The sequence below is a fragment of the Anas acuta genome, chromosome 24, assembly GCF_963932015.1.
Source record: "Anas acuta chromosome 24, bAnaAcu1.1, whole genome shotgun sequence".
Classification (NCBI taxonomy): domain Eukaryota; kingdom Metazoa; phylum Chordata; class Aves; order Anseriformes; family Anatidae; genus Anas; species Anas acuta.
This window is the reverse complement of record NC_089002.1, coordinates 1,080,784-1,099,107: the sequence shown is the minus strand read 5'-3', so window position 1 is coordinate 1,099,107 and position 18,324 is coordinate 1,080,784. Positions and strand designations below refer to the sequence as shown.

The window sequence follows — 18,324 nt, the reverse complement described above, 5'->3', positions numbered from 1 at the left end:
GCTGGCTGGGCCTGATCGCCTGCTTGCCCTTCAAGTGCCGCATGATGACTCCCAAGAGGATCTGCTCCATGAGCTTCCCTGGTACTGAGGTCAAACTGACCGGCCTGTAGTTCCCCGGGTCTGCCCTCCGGCCCTTCTTGTAGATGGGCGTCACATTTGCTAGCCGCCAGTCAGCTGGGACCTCCCCCGATAGCCAGGACTGCTGATAAATGATGGATAGGGGCTTGGCCAGCTCATCTGCCAGTTCTCTCAGTACCCTTGGGTGGATCCCATCCGGCCCCATCGATTTGTGGACATCCAAGTGCCGTAGCAGGTCACCAACCAGTTCTTCGTGGATGGTGAGGGCCACATCCTGCCCCCCGTCCCCTTCCACCAGTTCTGGGTACTGGGTATCCAGAGAGCAACCGGTTTTGCCGCTAAAGACTGAGGCAAAGAAGGCATTGAGCACCTCCGCCTTTTCCTCATCTCTTGTAACTAAGTTTCCCCCTGCATCCAGTAAAGGATGGAGATTCTCCCTAGTCCTCCTTTTTGTGTTGATGTATTTATAAAAGCGTTTTTTATTGTCTTTAACGGCAGTAGCCAGATTGAGCTCCAGACGAGCTTTGGCCTTCCTAATCTTGTCCCTGCACAGCCTCGCTACATCCTTATAGTCCTCCTTAGTGGCCTGCCCAATTTTCCAAAGATTATAAACCCTCTTTTTTCTCCTAAGCTCAAGCCACAATTCTCTGTTGAGCCAGGCTGGTCTTCTTCCCCGCTGGCTCATCTTTGGGCGCATGGGAATAGACCGCTCCTGCACCATTAGGATTTGCCTCTTAAAGAGCGCCCAGCCTTCCTGGACCCCTCTGCCCTTCAGAACCGCCTCCCATGGGACTCCACCAACTAGTGTCCTGAGCAGCCCAAAGTCAGCCCTCCGAAAGTCCAATACAGTGGTTTTACTGGTTCCCTTCCTGGCCCCGCCAAGAATAGTGAACTCCACCATTTCGTGGTCACTCTGCCCAAGACTGTTCCCGACAATCACATCCTCCACCAGTCCTTCTCTGTTTGTGAAGAGAAGGTCTAGCAGGGCACCACCCCTGGTAGGTTCACTAATCAGCTGCGTCAGGAAGCTATCTTCCACTTTCTCCAGAAACCTCCTAGACTGCTTCCTCTGGGCTGTGTTGTGCTTCCAGGATATGTCAGGGAAGTTGAAGTCCCCCACGAGTACAAGCGCTGACGAATTCGCAACTTCTGTCAGCTGCCTGTAGAACTCCTCATCCGTCTCCTCATCCTGGTTCGGCGGTCTATAGCAGACCCCGACCAGGACACTAGCCTTGTTGTCCCTGCCGATCCTAACCCAAAGGGACTCGATCTTGTCATTCCTAGCCTCGAGTTCTACAACATCGAAAGACTCTCTAATATAGAGAGCCACACCGCCACCCCTTCTGTGCTGCCTGTCCCTTCTGAAGAGCCTATAGCCAGGCATCGCAGCACTCCAGTCATGAGACTGGTCCCACCACGTTTCCGTGATGGCAACCAAGTCGTAGCCTGCCCGCTGCACGATGGCTTCCAGCTCCTCCTGTTTATTACCCATGCTGCGTGCATTGGTGTAGATGCACTTCAGCTGGGCCTTTACCTTATCCTCCGGCCTTGCCATTGTTCCCCCTGGCACAGCCCCAACAGTCCTTGTTTCAGCCCCATCCCCCTTCTTACCTAGTTTAAAGCCCTATCTATCAGCCCTGCCAACTCCTGACCCAAGATCCTTACCCCTCTCCGAGAGAGGCCCATCCCATCCGGTGCCATCAGGCCCGGTGTAGCATAGACCTTCCCGTGATCAAAAAACCCAAAGTTGTGCCGGTCACACCAGTCACGAAGCCACGAGTTTATGCGAACAGCGCACCTTTCAGCTTCCATCCCCCCTATCGGAAGGACAGAGGCAAACACAACCTGTGCGCCTGAACCTCTAAGTTGTCGCCCCAAATCCCTAAAGTCTCTTTTGATCGCCTTCGGGCTTCTCTTTGCTACTTCATCGCTACCAGCCTGAAAGACCAATAGCGGGTAGTAGTCAGTGGGCCGTACCAGGCGCTTGACCTTCTTGGCAATGTCCCTGACCCTGGCCCCAGGGAGGCAGCAGACCTCCCTATGGGTAGGGTCAGGCCGACAAATAGGGCCCTCTGTTCCCCTAAGGACAGAGTCACCCACAACAATCACCCTTCTTTCGTTCTTGGTGGAGGCAGTCCTGATGCGTGGAGTTGACCTCCTAACCCTAGGAATCCTCCTGGGAACACTTTCTACCTCTTCCTCAGTTGCTGTTGATCTCTCATTCTCCAGGGCCTCAAACCTGTTTTGTAAGGGCACCTGGGAAGGTGGGGTCGGAAGAGGAGGGCATCGCCTGCGATGTCGAGCAGGGACCTGTCTCCATTCCTCCTCAACTCCCAGGTCCCCTCCCTCTGCCCGACGGCGACTGGGCAGGGTGTCCACCCCCATTTGGGGTGTCTCACCCCGGTACCTCTCCTTGAGGCCCTGCAGGGAGTTGCTCCAGAAGTCTATCTCCCGCTCACACTCCCTGATGGCCCTCAGCCTCTCCACCTCCTCCTTGAGCTCCGCCACCATGCGGATCAGGTCGTCCACTTGCTCACACCTAACACACGCAGCGTCTCTGCCTCCTGCCGATGGCAGGAACAGGCTCTGACACTCCCTGCATCCGGTGACCTGAACCGCTGCATTCTTTAGCGGGCAGTCGGTCTGGGTGTGTACCGACCTCCTGCAGAGCGCTCCGTGCCTGGTGGAAACTGTGTACTTTGTACACATACATAGTAAGATTCCAATGGCACGAAGCTACTAACTTCTAGTTCCAAAACTTCTTCATCTTTTTGCCCCCAAGACGTGTTTTCCCACAAATCAGTCCAAGATAAGTTTGCAGGCAAGGGAATGCCGATTAACGATACACCCTTATTCCCATGTTGTGGCAGATGGGTGCATACCCAACAGTTCGTCTTATTAATTACTTGAGAAATTGTTTGTATCAGGGACAGGTGTAAGTTCTCATTCCAAACTGCCCACCCCGAATCTGAGAACCACACCCTTGCAATCATTAGGATCTGGAAATCCATCATTTTCTTGGTCCAATTGGCGTGGTGGTCCATATCTCGCCAGGGCCTTCTTCACCCTTGAATTGTGGATCCAAGCTGCTTGCTCCTTAATCTTAATGGTGGTGTGTGTTGTCAGTAATACCTGGTATGGTCCCGTCCACTTTCCTTCCATTTTTCCTCTAGGGGTTGTCCTGAAAAAGTCTTTATATATATATACATATATAATCCCCGAGCTTAAAAGGGTGTATTGGTTGATCCAACCGTCTAGCCCAGGTCCTGAGAACAAATTTATGTACTTTATTTAATTATTTCTGAAGTTCAGTTATATATGCATATAAATATTCTCATCCTAATTGCGTTCGGTCCTCTCCACTAAATAGAAATGGATATGGCCTTCCATATAAGATTTCAAAGGGACTCAAATTCCCTTTTATTCTAGGTTTAACTCAAATTCTAAGTTATGCTAAAGTGAGGGATTGAGGTCATGACAAATTAGATTCTTGTCCGATTTTAGCTATTTTTTGTTTAAATAAATGTTTCATTTTTTCTACCTGTCCACTTGCCTGTGGTCTGTAAGGAGTATGCAGTTGCCAATCTATCTTTAGAATCTTACTTACCTGTTGTACCACTTGCGCACAAAAATGTGAAACTATCAGAAGACATTGCTACTAGAATCCCAAAGCATGGTATTATTTCATTTAACAAGACTTTAACCACTTCTCTTGCTTTGTTTGTTCGACAGGGAAAGGCTTCAGGCCTTTCTGAAAATGTGTCAGTCAGAACCAGTAAATAACGATACCCCCCTTTTCTAGGGAGTTCTGAAAAATCAATTTGCCACTGTTGCCATGAATAATTTCCTTTACCGATTATTCCAAATTTTATTCTCTTCTTGGTATTGGGGTTATTGTGTAAGCAAATGCTACATTGTTGAGTTACTTGTTTTATCGTATCATCCCGCTAATGTCTGACTCAGGCTCTTATGCAGTGTGCCAGCTCCCCAATGTGTTTTATTGTGTTCTGTAAGAACTATGGGCCATGCCAAATTAGAGGGTATTATTATGCGGTTATCTTTTAAATATACTCATCCATCTGGTTTCATTTTACCTTTCAAATCTTCAATTAATTTTAAGTCTTCTTTTGTATAGTTTGGATATAGTTTGGATTTTACTGTCTGGTATCAAAGACAATGCCTTCACCTCAGTTATTTCAGCTGCCCGCTTAGCCTCTGCCAATCGATTTCCAATTTCAAAATCAGTATTCCCCTTCTGGTGTCCCTGACAATGCATGATAGCTACCTTTTCTGGTTGTTCTACAGCCTCTAACAACTTTAAAATTTCTTCAGCATACGTTATGTGTTATCACTGAGCGGTCAGCAATCCATGTTCTTTCCAAATTGCTCCATGAGCATGTATCATGCCGAATGTATATTTAGACTCTGTCCAAGTATTTATTTTCCTTCCTGCTGCTAGTTCCAGTGCTCACGTAAGAGCAATTATCTCTGCTTTCTGGGTGGATGTCCCAGGGGGTAATGGTTTGGACTCGATTACCTGTTGAGTGGTTGTAATGGCGTACCCTGCCTTACATTGTCCTTGTTTCACAAAGCTGCTTCCATCAGTATACCAAGATTCGTCAGCATCTTCTAAAGATTCTTCCTTAAAATCGGGTTGATTAGAATACACAGTCTCCATTGTTTCTATACAATCATGGGTTATGGGTTCATCCAGAGTTCTACTAAGGAAAGAAGCTGGATTTACGATGTTAGTGACCACAGTTTCCACATCATCTTGTTCTACTAATATTGCTTGATATTTTAAATTCATCAATTCTTGTTTAAGTTGTTTAAAGACTTTTTGTGCTTCTCCAGTCCAGACTAACTTTGACTGGTTAATCTTTATCAAATCACATAGAGGCTTTACCAATAGTCCATAATTATAAATCCAAAGGCGACACCAACCTGTCATTCCTAAAAAGGTTTGTAGCTCCTTTACCGTTTGAGGTTCTGAAGTCCGGCAAATGACTTCCTTATGCTCAGTTCCTAGTTGTTGTTGTCCTCCCGAAATTTCAAATCCCAGATAGGTCACACTTTGTTGAGCCAGCTGGACTTTCTGTCAAGAGACTTGATATCCATTTAAACCCAGAAAATTAAGAAGACTTATAGTCCATTGAATGCAACTCCCTTTAGTCTCGGTAGCTATTAAGAGATCATCTACATATTGTAACAAAGCACCTTCAGTGTCCGGAGGCATCCAAGTTTCGAGTTCCCTTGCTAATTGGTTTCCAAAAATAGTGGGGCTATTCTCGAATCCTTGAGGTAGTACTGTCCACGTCAGCTGCGTCTTTCTGCCTGAATCGGGATTTTCCCATTCAAAGGCAAATAGGTTTTGGCTTTCTGTGGCTAAGGCTAGGCAGAAGAAGGCGTCTTTTAAATCCAGTACGGTACACCAGACTTGACTATTCTTTAATTTAGTCAGCAAAGTATAAGGGTTTGCCACTACTGGATGTATATCCTCGGTGATTTTATTTATGGCCCTCAAATCCTGAACTAACCTATAGCTTTTTCATCTGCCTTTTTAATTGGCAATATGGGTGTATTGTATTCTGATTCGCATTCAATCAATAATCCATACTGTAAAAATTTATCAATTATCTCTTTAATTCCTTTCCTATCTTCTATCCTCAAAGGATATTACTTAACCTTAATGGGTTTCTCTCCTGGCTTTAATTTAATAATTATTAAGGTCACATTTTTAGCATTTCCAGGGACTTCGGTAGCCCAAGCTCCTGGACATACTTGATCTGTGATCTCTAAAGGTATTTCACTTTTAGGGTCAGTTTGTATTAGTGCCAAGCTTAACACATTTATTAGTTGTTCTTCTCCTATTCTTAATTCCATTTTCCCTTTTTCAAAGACAATTTCTGCTCCTAATTGCTCTAATAAATCTCTACCTAAGAGTGCCCATGGGGAGTTAGTTAGGCATATATAAAAATCTGTGTATGCCCCATTGTTTCCCTAACTTGTACTTCAAAGGCTCACAAAAATAAGCCTTTTCAGTTACACCTTTTACCCTAACATAATCATTCTGTAAAGGCATTAATGCTTGATTTAGAACTGAATACGTTGCCCCATATCAATAAGAAATTTCACTTCCATTCCTCCCCTAGCTTCATTATAACCAGTGGAGGATCCGCTAGGATAGCTTCCCCAGGTCCCCGTTATTCCTGTTGAAATCAGGGACCAATGATTACCCTAGAAAAAGGCTAGTCAATTTGTCCTCCGAAGCCAGGTCCAAACCGTTTTGTTTTATTTATTTATTTATTTTCATTACATTTCAGAGCTGGTCCAAAAATTCCATAGGGGTTTCGTTTAGACCTTGTTGGAAGCATATTCTCAATTCCCAATTCATCCAGATTTTAGTATTTACTTAGCCGTTCATAATTTTCGGGATGATTAGGGTCTCAGTGGGGTCGGTCAGGGGAATGCAATTGTCCACAGTTCCCTGAGCGGTCCCATCGGTAATCTGAGCTCGCACATGAACTCAGGTTGTTTTAAGAGTTAACTGCTTTTCTGTTTCCATAACAACTCTCTCTCGGACCCATTGTGATCCCTTTGCCCCAAAGGGCTAACACCCATGATTTTAAGACCTCTGCCTAGAGCAGAGGCAGAACTATTAACATTCCTACATCCTCTTTCCCTGCTCATTCAACTTCAAACACCTTTAACACTTTCAACAACCCTTTTAACACTTCCTTTATCTTTCTCCAGCCTGTACTTCTCTAATGCCAACATCAAAGGCTCAGTCAGGGGCCAACTTAATTCCGTACCTTTTCCCACCAACATGCTGAAACAACATCAGCATACAACATTTCATCCTGTTCTCCTTCTCAAAACCAACATTAACTGTAGCAAAACATTAGAGTTTAAAGTTCCACTTAGGGGCCACTTTTCTCCACATTCCAGCTTATAAAGCGGCCACCATTGATTACAATATTTTATCAATGTTTTCCTGTTCACACTTCCAGCGGCAGATCCTCCAATATCCTTCCAGTGACTCAAAACACATCCTAACGCACTTTTCTTTAAAATTTCACTGCTTGTTTGCCCCCCCATTTTCCAGTTCACACTTTCAGAATACACGTATCACTTACAAAAATGTGGGCACGCAGGTATCTTTCAAGAGCGATGTCACGAAACTATTACTATTACCAGGAATATTGCCAAAATCACAATAACAATAATCAGAGTCAAATTCCACATGCAATAAGTCAGAAAACTGAAATATGTAACACCGTAATGATATCTTTCTTATAACAACGCCACGAACCTACTATTATCACCAAGAATATAGCCAAAATCACAGTAACAATAACCAGAGTTAAATACCACACTCCATGAGTCAGAAAACCGAAATAGGCAACACAATGCCAGATGGACCTTAAAGCGAGCTCCTTCCTTAAGGTCCCCAAACATATACTTATGGTGCTAACCACAAAGTATATACCAAACACTGCCTCGCAGAAGATCACCTGCTGACTTACAGACAGTTCCAGACGACCGGTCTACCAGAAAACCAAACCAGAATAAAGAATATACTCACTCACAATGATGGGGTCCTTGTCTGCCTCCGCAGTGATCCGGTGAGTCGAGGAGTCCCTCCGGGAAATCCCGGGGGTACCCGAGGGAGTCCTGTCCCCAGCGGGTCCTGTGGTCCCGCAGAGAGGTGGTCCCATCTGGGGTGCCAGATTGATTCAAGGATCGAAGCCGAAATTCCTTGAAGTGGTATATTCTTTATTGCAGCGCTGGATGCACGGGGGATCTCTCCACCTATCGTGCATACCCAAAGCGGAAAGCAGTCTTGAATTTCTACAATCAAGCTCTCAATATTCTACAAGCGCCTATACATATTCATTACCTATCCCCGCCTCCCCTCGCTTCTCATGCTAATTTGCCTTTTGGCACCTTGCGCCTGCGTAGAGCCTCCCAAGAATTGTGGGCAGGGGGCTTTGGGACGTGGGCAGGGGGCTTTGGGAGGAAGACCCCGAGTCTTCCTCACAGTGTACTTTTCACCTTTGGTCAGGAATCTGCTGAGCTGGCATGTTTCTTAATTGCAAGCGCTGGTTGTTGCTAATTCTTCCAGTTGTTGTATCTTTATAATGAATTCCAATGTCCAGTTTTGAGATTTATAGTCCTTCCATTTGTTTCTCTGTCCGTCTGCCGCTTCCTTATCATGAGTTCCAGTGTCTTGTTTCGAGATATACGGTCCTTGTCTGGGGATTGTCCTTGCCTCCCCAATGCCTCCCCAATGCCTCCTTAATCAAAAAACCAAAATCAGGAGGAGGAGAGCTCAGAGACTGCGCCCAGCTGCCCTCGCTTTCCCTTCACCCCAAGCCCTGTTCTACCATCAGCCTTCGCCTCTTCTGCCTGCGGTGCTGGGCTTTCGCGTGCGCCATTGCTCCTGTACATATTTTACATATTTTATCCTTTTTTTTTTTTTTTTATATTTGTTATCTATTTAATGCCCCCCCCCCTCCAATAAACCTGCGACCATAGAGACGCGGCCCCCCCCAGCGGTCCTCCAGCATCCCAGCGCCCCTTGCGCGCGCTCCCGCCCGCCCTCAGCGGCTTCCGGCGGTGGCGGCGGAGCGGGTGCGGCGAGGCGGCGGCAGCCATGGGGTACCGCGGGCAGGGCCAGAAGGTGCAGAAGGTGATGGTGCAGCCCATCGTATCCTTCCTGCGGCTGGGGGGTGGCGGGGAGGTGGGTGGGGGCGGCTCGGACCTCAGGGGGCTCGGATCTGGGGCCCTGGGGGCTCGGCCCGGGCCTTGAGGCCTTGTCCCGGGGCCCTGAGGCCTCGTTGTGGGGTTTGGGGCCTTGTCCCGAGCCCGGAACTGTCGTCCCCGTGCTGAGCCCTTAACGCAGCGCCCCAGAACCTCATCTTCCGCTACCTGCAGAACGTGAGTACCGCGGGGAGGGGGCGGGGATGGGGATTTGGGGGGTGTGGGGGGAGTGGGGAGGGTCTGGGGATTCCCCTCGGTGAGTTCGGCTCCTGGCCGTGTCCCGGGACGGGTTTGTGGGGGATGGAGAGCTGTGCGGCATGCTGGTGGGCACGAGGAGCCCGGCGTTTCCCCCTCGTGTAGCCGGGCGTGCAGGGGTGTTCCCTTGTGACTGGAAACGTGTTCTTCACCAAACGTGTAGCATTCACCCGATGGTATAACGCTAAAACGTCGGATTGCTCATTGAAACTGCCCCTGAGAGTTGCTCCTTGGAGCGTTTGGGAGCTGTCGTGGCTGTGGCTAGCAGGTATTTCTGAACACATGAGAGAACAAAACTGCTCAGTGTTTGTGGCCCGACTTACTCTCCTCCTTTGTTCTGCAGATGTCGAGGATCCAGGTGTGGCTCTATGAGCAGGTGAACATGCGGATAGAAGGCTGCATCATCGTGAGTATCCGCACGTCCCCACGTTACATCTTTCGTTTTCCCTCATTCACAATCCTGTTTTTTGGTCAAGAAAAGTTATCACAAGGAAAAAAAGAATTGTACTTCTCTAATAAGTAGTCTTCAATGTCCGGCCAGGATCGGTAAAAATCCCTGCTCGCCGGTAACTAGAGTCACTCACAGACCAGCGGGGAGCGGGGGAAAGGCCTCCTGCCTGGTCGGGGTGCCCTGAGGGGAGGGGAAGGGGGGGGTGCAGGCCGCAGGGCCTGGAGGCAGGGCTGGGGGCTGGGGTGTTCCCCCCCCCTCTCCCCCCGTATCAGCCCCTTCTGGGCCCTGTGAGACGCGGAGCTGCTGCCCGGGGTTAGGCCCAAGGTCCCCTGTCAGGCCCGGGGCCGCCCTTCCCCTCGCCCTGCCCTTCCCTCCCACTCCTGAGCCCTTCCTCAGGCCTTGCTGGGCCCTCTGTCCGGCTGTCTGTCCGTCCATCTGTCTGTCTGTCCATCCGACCCTCTGGCCATCTGTCCCACCACCCTGCCCCATCCCTGCCCCCTCCCTAAGGAAGCAAAGAATCCCGGGGCTGTCTTCATGGGGGGGGGGGGACAGGGGAGGTTCTGCTGAGAAAAAAATGAAAGATTTCCCCCTTAACGGGCGCCTTGCGAGTTATTTCGAGTTCCAACCTTCTGCCTTCCTTCCGTAGCAGTGCCTCTAAGGGGTGCGCTGTAAGGCAGCCCTCATCTGGCGCGTTGCTCCTCTGTTCCCCCAAGGAACTGCCTTCAGGATCTGACTAACTCTGGATGCACCCGGTTGTCGCCTAAATTTCTCCTTTAGCTTGCTGAAAACAACCCGTTTGGGTGACCTTTTGCGTTTCTCGCTTAAAATTTGGATCAAGGAGGTCTGTGTGTCCTTACGCTGATGTCCACGCTGAAGGTGCAGAAGGGTTCCTTGCTGTTGCTTGGGTCAGCCTTGTTGCCAGGTTGGGAATGTTTAGCCTACCGGTGCTTCGGTGCTGTTGGGCTGCACTCAGAGTGTGAGCTCTGGGCGTTATTTCTCAACTACTGCGTTATTGGAGCGTACGGAGCCGAGATATTCTGCGGATAGGTGATTTAAGCCACGTCAGAACCACCGCTGTGGCGTGTGCCAGCGTCGGACGCCCGTTCGACTGATCGGGCGGAGCAGGTGAATTGAATTTGGTGCTGGGTGGCGAGGTGGTGTTGGGAGAAGAGCTAGGCTAAGGAGAGCTTCCTCTTGCTCTGCCCCTTCCCATCTCAAACGGCCGCTTCCTGGGGAGATGGGTTCGTTGGGAGGCTAACTACAACGTTACAGTGAGGATGAGGAATCCTCTTTAGTCCCGTAGGTATTTGCTGCCAGGCCGCAGCGTTGATTTCAGAAATTGTATTTAAAAAAGGAAAAAGAAAGGAAATCCGTATTCTTTAACATACTCTCTTGTCTCGGAGAGTAGATGTAGGAGCTTCAGCAGTGCCCTTCCTCCCGAAAGGATTCCCAGTGTCTGCTCAGACACTGAGGAGGAAAATAGAGGAGAGCCACCCGATATAAATAAAGGCAAGAAGGGGTTATGGATTAAGGGAAAACCACTACTTCAAAAATTGGTGCTCTCTACAAACCGGTTAAGGGTTTGGGACCTGCAGGTGCTGCCTCCACCTGTGTGCGTTGCAGTCGTGCCTGTTGCCACTGAGCAAAACGGGGAGAGCTGCTTTGTCGAACGCGGCGTGTTAAAGCACGTGCCACTGCCTGGAAGAAAAGCACGGACTTCCCTCGTGTGGGACTTCTTCCCTAGCCATCTGTGGTTTACCTGATGGTTTCCCATAAGCTGTGAATGTTTAAAAGAAAAAAACCAACAAAACCCAACACCAACGTTGAGAGTGGTGAGGCAGATCCTCACCTGGGGCCTCAGAATCAGCGGTGACATCACCATGCGAAGCATTGTGTGCGCTTCGGGTCGGGGCTGCTGCGAGCCTCGCAGCGGGGAGGGAGAGCGGATGCGGGGTGCCTCTGTGTCAGCCCTCTGCCCTGGTGGCTTCGTGAGCACTGAGAGTTTGACTCCTGTGTTCCCAGCTTTCGCTTCCGCACCTGCGGTGTGGCAGAGCCAGCGAGCTGCTTCCTCAGCTGGAGGAGGAAGAGGAGTGACCTCAACGTTGCCGAGGTAAAGCACAATTCTTGAAAAGATTTGGCAAAGATGTGGGTTGTAGCAGCGCGGCTGCTGCAGCTGCAGCAGATCCTGGAGCATTGGAGAAGACAGAGAGGGGTTTCTTCGTGAAAAGAATGCTGTTAAAAGTGTTTTCATGCCAGAAATGAGGATAAACGCCTCTGTTGTTTGACATCCTCTATTGACCTGGCACATTGGCATTACAGCGTACCTGGCACGCTGTTTGTATTAAAAAAACAGGTCTTTTAGTCAGGGCAGGCCAGAAACCTGCCTTGGCACTTCCACATGGCAGCAATGCTTACAGACCCTGCATCCTGGCTGCCAGGCCAGGATCTAAATCCGACGGTGCTGTTGGTAAACTGAAGCTCAGGAAGCGCTTCTGGGTTTTTCGGTACTTCCATGTGAATTTTTACCCTGTGAAGATGGTGTCTTAAGCTATTTTCGGAACAACAAATAGGTTGAAAAGCAGTTTCAGTTTAACATCTGCATGCTTGGGTGTTATTAACAGAGCTTTGTATACTGAGCTGGTGCTTGGTAGGAGAAAAAACATAAACCTTACCTGGGAAACTTGGACCCCCTCAGCTACATGCTGCTAGGAGGAAACTCAGATGTAAGAACACACTTAAATAACACATCAGCAGAGCTGTTGTGCTCCTGACCACCAAAGGCACCTTTTTCCAACACCGTCGTACTGGAAGTTGATGCAGCCGGTTCCATCCGTAACGTGGGACTGTAGAGTGCTGTAACAGAAATATTTTTTCACAGCTTTGGAGAAAGTGAAGCAGAGAAAACCACACATAACCACTGATAGCTGGACCCCAAACTGCCACAGACTGACAGTGATGCCCACTGGATATCTCCTGAGACCCTGCTGCCTTCTGACTGCTCCAGCAGAAGTCTCGTTTTAATTAGCCAGCAGGCCCCTCTGAGTGGCTTTGCTAAAACTCCCGCCGTAGGAAGTATCCTACGGGAGCCAAGTTGCTAAACTGATGTGTGGGTTTCCCTTAACCCCCTCAGCCCTGACTTTCCAGCTCCTGACGACACTGCCAACGTGTGCAGTGTCACCGTGTGCCAACTAGGTGCCAGCTGCCATGGTTTGTATATTGTAAAAGTAGTGATTTGGGACTCGTGAGCACTGAGAACAGGTTAGCAATTGCTTCAGAGCTTTACTTGTGTCGCTCTGGGGCAGGGAGATGGGTGAAACATCTTAGGCTTGAAAGTGATTCCCTGCAGAGTGACGTGCTCAGATCTGCACAACAGATCTGTCGTTCTGGTCACCTTATTAGATCCCTGCTTGAGAGGGTGCTTGCAAGAATCGATTCCTCTTCACCTTGATGTGTCAAGCTGAAGAGAAATCTGTGCCGAAGCGCTATCTGATCAGACGAGCGCCTCGGTTCAGGATTGTTCTTTGACAGCTGCAGAAACACCAGGACAGTCGGCGCCTTCAGGAACAGATTAATTTGATCTTGAGGCTGTCATAAAACAGGTCCCTGAAGTTTGAAGACTCTTCCAATAGTTTGGGCCAGCAAGGAGCAGCTGTAGCTGGCGGCTGCGGTAACTCGGGGCTCAGAGTCTCAGAGAGCGTGGTGAAAGGTGACCCCCAGCTGGCTGCTGGAGGAAGCTGAGGCAGCGTTCAGCTCTAACCTTTGCCTTCTTGGCTGGCATCTTTGCACTCCTGCTGTCAGTGGGTGTTGAGTGTCCTTCCCCCCAGCCTCAGAACGTGCCCTCAGATGTAGGCCTGCTGAGTGCACCAGAGTTACTCATTTTTATTCAGGATTTCAGGGGCAACTTCAGTTGGTTTAGCGCCTGGATTGCCGTGTTAGCAGATGGCAGTTTAAAAAAAAAAAAAAAGCTTTTGAGGTCCTTTTTAAAATGAGACTGCTTTTTTGGAATTTAGGGCTGCGAGGTATCCTTGGTTTTGCTTTCTTCCCATTCCTTAGACCAGATCCATTCAGATTCTGAACAGCGTTCCCGGTCTGTTCAGGAAAATGGAAGGCAACAAGCAAAATGATGAGCTCCTTGGGCAGTCAAAAGAGCTAAATCTGGAGAGTGTTTTGAGTCAAACTTCCATGCTAAGGAGCACCAGTAATTGTTAGAAGTAGATGCAGAGGAACCTGCATGGCACTGGGTGTGTTTCTGAAGGTGCTAAAGGTCCGAAGTGACGATTCCTGTCAATACTAAAGAAGAGAAGGAAACCTTGCACTTAACTACTGTTTTTATTCCCTTTGTCCAGCAGTCAAAAGCAGTAACTAATATGAGAACCCAACTTTTCCTCTCTTTATTTTAGATTTGGGAAAATTCCCTGCCAAAAAAATATTTCCTGGAAAATTCACTAGTGTTTGTGTGAGTAAAAGGTTCCAACCTTTTATTATTAATTTGTAAGAACTGTTTCATCCACTTTTGTCCAGAAGAGTCAGAAATAATTTGCACAGAAATGTGCAGCGTTTTAATGAAAGGATTCAGAATCACTCTAATTTTAACTTTATCTGGTCTGGTTGCAGGTTTTGTGACATTTAGTGTCTTTAAAAAAAAAAAAATAATCAAAATAATCAAAATTTCTGACTTCATATCAGAAAAAAGAAAAAAAAATGCTTGTGGCTAAATAAAATCTGTTGCAGCTCTGCTCATCGAAAAATCATTGGCTGTTAAATTGGACCTAAGTCGTCTTCTCTAACCTTTCATGATCCTGCAGCAATGGATGATGATGGATATATGGATTAGGGAACAGCATGTGATGGCAAACCTGTGGTATTTGCTACAGCGCAGAAAGAAAAACCAAATTGCTTCCAAAAAATCCAACTAATTCAAAATCCTTGGTATCATGCAGCCATGCCACTGGCAAAGTGAGCATTCCCCTGCCTCTCAAAGCTTGCTATACCCTTGATCTGCTGTCTTCCTGCTGTTAATTGAATGCAACTCTACGTGTCTGATCAGGGCTACAAGTTGTTCTCGATATGGAGATCATACAACATATACTGTGCACACTTGTGTGTATAGATATGTTTATCCTGTATGCATGTACATACGTATGCATATTTGTGTGCTGGCCCCCAGATCACTCATGTTACAAAGCATCGGCCTCGAAGGCATACTCATCAAAATCTTTTGTAGAGCCTCCATTTTTTTCTAGTTCCCTCAAAATGAGAGAATTTTTTCGCGCTCTGTGTCGAAAAGGCAAAAATTCTGATTTTCACTGTCGCTCTCACTAACTTTCTCTCACTCTCTCCTCATGTGTGTATAAACACAGATGTGTGTATGTGTATGCACATCTGTGGATTTATATGCACTGGTATGTTTTTTGCTGTACAGGTAATAAAGACGGGGAAAGGTTTTTGTGTTTTCTTAATAGGTGAAGAAATCTTGAAGACCAGAGATTGGAGCATACTGAATTTTAAATAAAAAAAAAAAAAAGTTAAATTGTCTGGCTGTGGAAGATGGAGCCTCATTTTTGCAGCCACTTTGAATCACAAGTTCATCTCTAAATGCGCTGGGTTTTTTGGTTTTGTTTTGTTTTTTGGTTTTTATTTTTTTGAAGAGCTAAGTAACCCTGTCTGTCTCCAGTCTGAGAGAGCGTTCAAATGGACTTGCTTCCTTCAGTAGTTATAAACTGTTTAAAAGCGCATCCTATGTTTGAATTGTGGATGAGAGGTTCCCTTGGCAAAGAGAGGAGGAAAATTCTTCCTACCCTTTTATTATTAATTTAGTCTTGGTTCGGCCTACAGGAGAAGTTAACTGGAAGTCTTTGAAGATCGATAACTTTGCTGAGGTTGTCCAGGTAGGTGAAATCGAGGACCCACAGTGCCTGGAACGTGCTGTTTAATGCGTCCTGTGTTCTAGAGAAGTTATTTGTAGCCATAGTTGATTATTGACTTGCATGTATCATCAGGTGGTTTTTTAAGAAGTGACTCCGCTTTTGGGCTTCCAGATGTGCTCCAAGTCATATTATTGAGGATGTGGAAGAGAACGGTTGCTGACAAAGCTCCTGGCAGCTTTACAGAACTTTAATATTTAGTTAGTTCATGTAACAGCTGATTTCAAGGCTTTGCTCTCCTTGAGAGACTAATTTGATTAACTGAAGAAAGCTGGAAAACTGTTTGTTCCTCATTATTTTTCGCTTGTTACTTTCTTTAGGGTTACTTTTAAAAAGAAGATTTCACTGATCACAAGCCAGTAGAAGACTTTCAGCCCAAGCAAGGGTGAAGACAGCTCTCTCCAAGAGCAGAGGAAATCCCTGTGGAGAGAACCCGAGCTTGTTAGCAGAACTCGTCGGCATGTCTAAACAAGGAGACGATTGCTACTTCTATTTCTATTCTACCTGTACCAAGGTATGGCTGGCTTTCCTTTGCTTTGCTTTTTTTTCCCATTTTTTTCAGGAAGGAGTAGATTAGGAGGAGGAAGCACACTGGTCTGTGGTTAACTTGAGAACCAGATAGATTCTGAATTCAGTTGTCATTTGCTTGGAACATTAGGAACAAGGGAACATTACAAATAAACAAAACCAAAATCACTTAAAACCTACTTGAACAGGTCCTGCTCAGGAGTACCTAGATTTGATGGATCCCAAATTTTCACTTCACTGAGCTGCTCAGAGAAGGTCATACAGAAAGTCGCTGGAAATAGGCACACCGGAGCTGGAAAGAAGCTCAAGCTGAGAGAAGCGGACCTGCGCACACAACTGCCCCTCCCTGGTAAGCAGTTGCACATTATGGGGAATCATAGATCCTTAGAAACGACGACTGTCCTGGTAACCTTACAGCTTATTCTCTTTATTAACAATCAGACAGTTTATGATCCTGAAATATGGGATCAAATTGATGTCAAGTTGTGGGACCCTGCTACGAAAAGCGACAAGGTGGCAGTGGGATTGCTTGGCACCTGGCGAGCAGTCTCTGAGGCCTTAAAGAGCCCTGTGGGACCACAGTCAGAAACGTGTGGCTTGCCAGACAGTGAGGGAGCTGCGGGCTCCTCTACTGATCTGACTGCTATGCCATCGGCCCCTCCGCCGCTACAGCCATCGCAGGCCTTTGCTGTTACGCCCCCTGCTGACTTGGACGTGCCTTTTGACCCAGGCCTATTGGCCTTGAAAAGGAGATGGATCTGCTTTTCTTTGATCTGGGAAGAATGGGATACATAAGGCCCAAAGGCCGAGTTGCTTGACAACTTAAAGCAAGATATATTGTTCAAAAGGAATGGAAAATGGAGACTTGTTTGTAATCAAGAAAAGGAGTGGAAAATGGAGACTGTTAAGCCATGGAACTTAAAGGATTGTTTGTTACCTTTTCTGATTGTACATATGTATAGGTGTACTTGGGTATAGTATGTAAAAGCAATTTTCTGTATATTTAGAATGTTTGATGTTCGTGTGTGCGTGTTGGTAGAGGATAGACTCCCCGCACACCCAGTGCTGTTTACTTGCCTTTTATAAATATTACTAAATTCAGATTGAGTTGAGACTTCATTTATAATACAGGGATGAGGGCAGCTGTTCTTCTGCTCACACAAAATGCACTTTTCATACCGGTGTGCTTACAGCAGGGCTGCTTCAGTTGCTTTTGCTTTCTGCTACATTTCTATGCCAACTCTTTTGGTGAATCCACAATGCACTTCTGCCTCAGAGCAGACCAGAACGTCTCCAAGAATTTTCCATCAAAATCGCTGTCACGCTTTCAGAGCCACATGCGTTCCTCAGCCATTTTCTGCCCTCTTGTGAAGGTCTGCAGAAATCCAGGGCTACAGCAGCACTTGCAGCTCTTGCAAACCCATGCTCCCATGCTAGCTTGTTTCCAGGGCAGAGAGCTGAAGAGGCTGTGTCAGTTGCTAACTCACATCACTAGAGATTTCCTGAGCATGAATGAAGGGTTTCAAGGACCACTACCTCTCCTAAACAAACAGCCTGGATACCAGTTCTACAACAGCCTGCACTGTGCTCAACTCTATTTTATTCCATAATTGATCACTTTTTAAAGCCCTGAGCCAGGAGATTCATTCCCCTTTGCACAGCTGGTCTTGTCTGGCACAAAGTTCTCACTCTCTCCATCCAGCCTAGCCCAGGGCTTCCCTGATACCCTGTGGGAGGAAAGGCTGATCCATCTATTGGCTATAAAGAGCCCAAATGTAGCCATGTGCTCTTCCTACCAACAGCTCCCCAGGCTCACTGGCCAGCACATTTCAGGGTTCATCCCTCCCACCTCTTTTCATGACCTTATTTTGTGTACTGCCTCCACAAGACTCTGGGATTTGGTGGTTTAACCCCAGGTTTAACCTGAAGAAGTGGTCAGGAAAGAACAGGGGTGTAGTAAGTAACCTGGTCTCTGCATGTTCCTGCTTACTGAAGATAAAACACTTTGTCCAGAAGGAGCAGGAAACTTTGGCTCTAATACACATTTTGTGCTAGGGTGGGCCATACCAGCATGGCCCAAATTTCCATTTCAATCCCGTATCTCTCACCTTGGCTTAGTGTAGGAACAAAAGGGATGTGACTCATCCAGGAACCAGACAAACCATGGAGAGAAAGGGAGGTCTACTGCCCTGCTGCACACACCCCCTTCCATCCACTGGAAACCTCGCTGCCCCATCTGATCTACAAGTGATTTTATTTTTCAAAGAAAATGCTTTCTTGTACCAACCCTCTGTAAATCTGTATCTGCAACTCCTCCTGCACCAC

General features: G+C 47.3%; 1 long non-coding RNA gene across 1 annotated transcript; it reads left to right on the top strand.

The window, feature by feature from the left end:
* Nucleotides 1-8,412: 8,412 nt before the first annotated feature.
* Nucleotides 8,413-15,624, top strand: LOC137843883 (uncharacterized). The gene is made up of 5 exons (XR_011089736.1): nt 8,413-8,788; nt 8,992-9,018; nt 9,440-10,672; nt 11,570-11,657; nt 12,426-15,624. It is a non-coding gene; the product is annotated as an uncharacterized lncRNA (long non-coding RNA).
* Nucleotides 15,625-18,324: the final 2,700 nt, after the last annotated feature.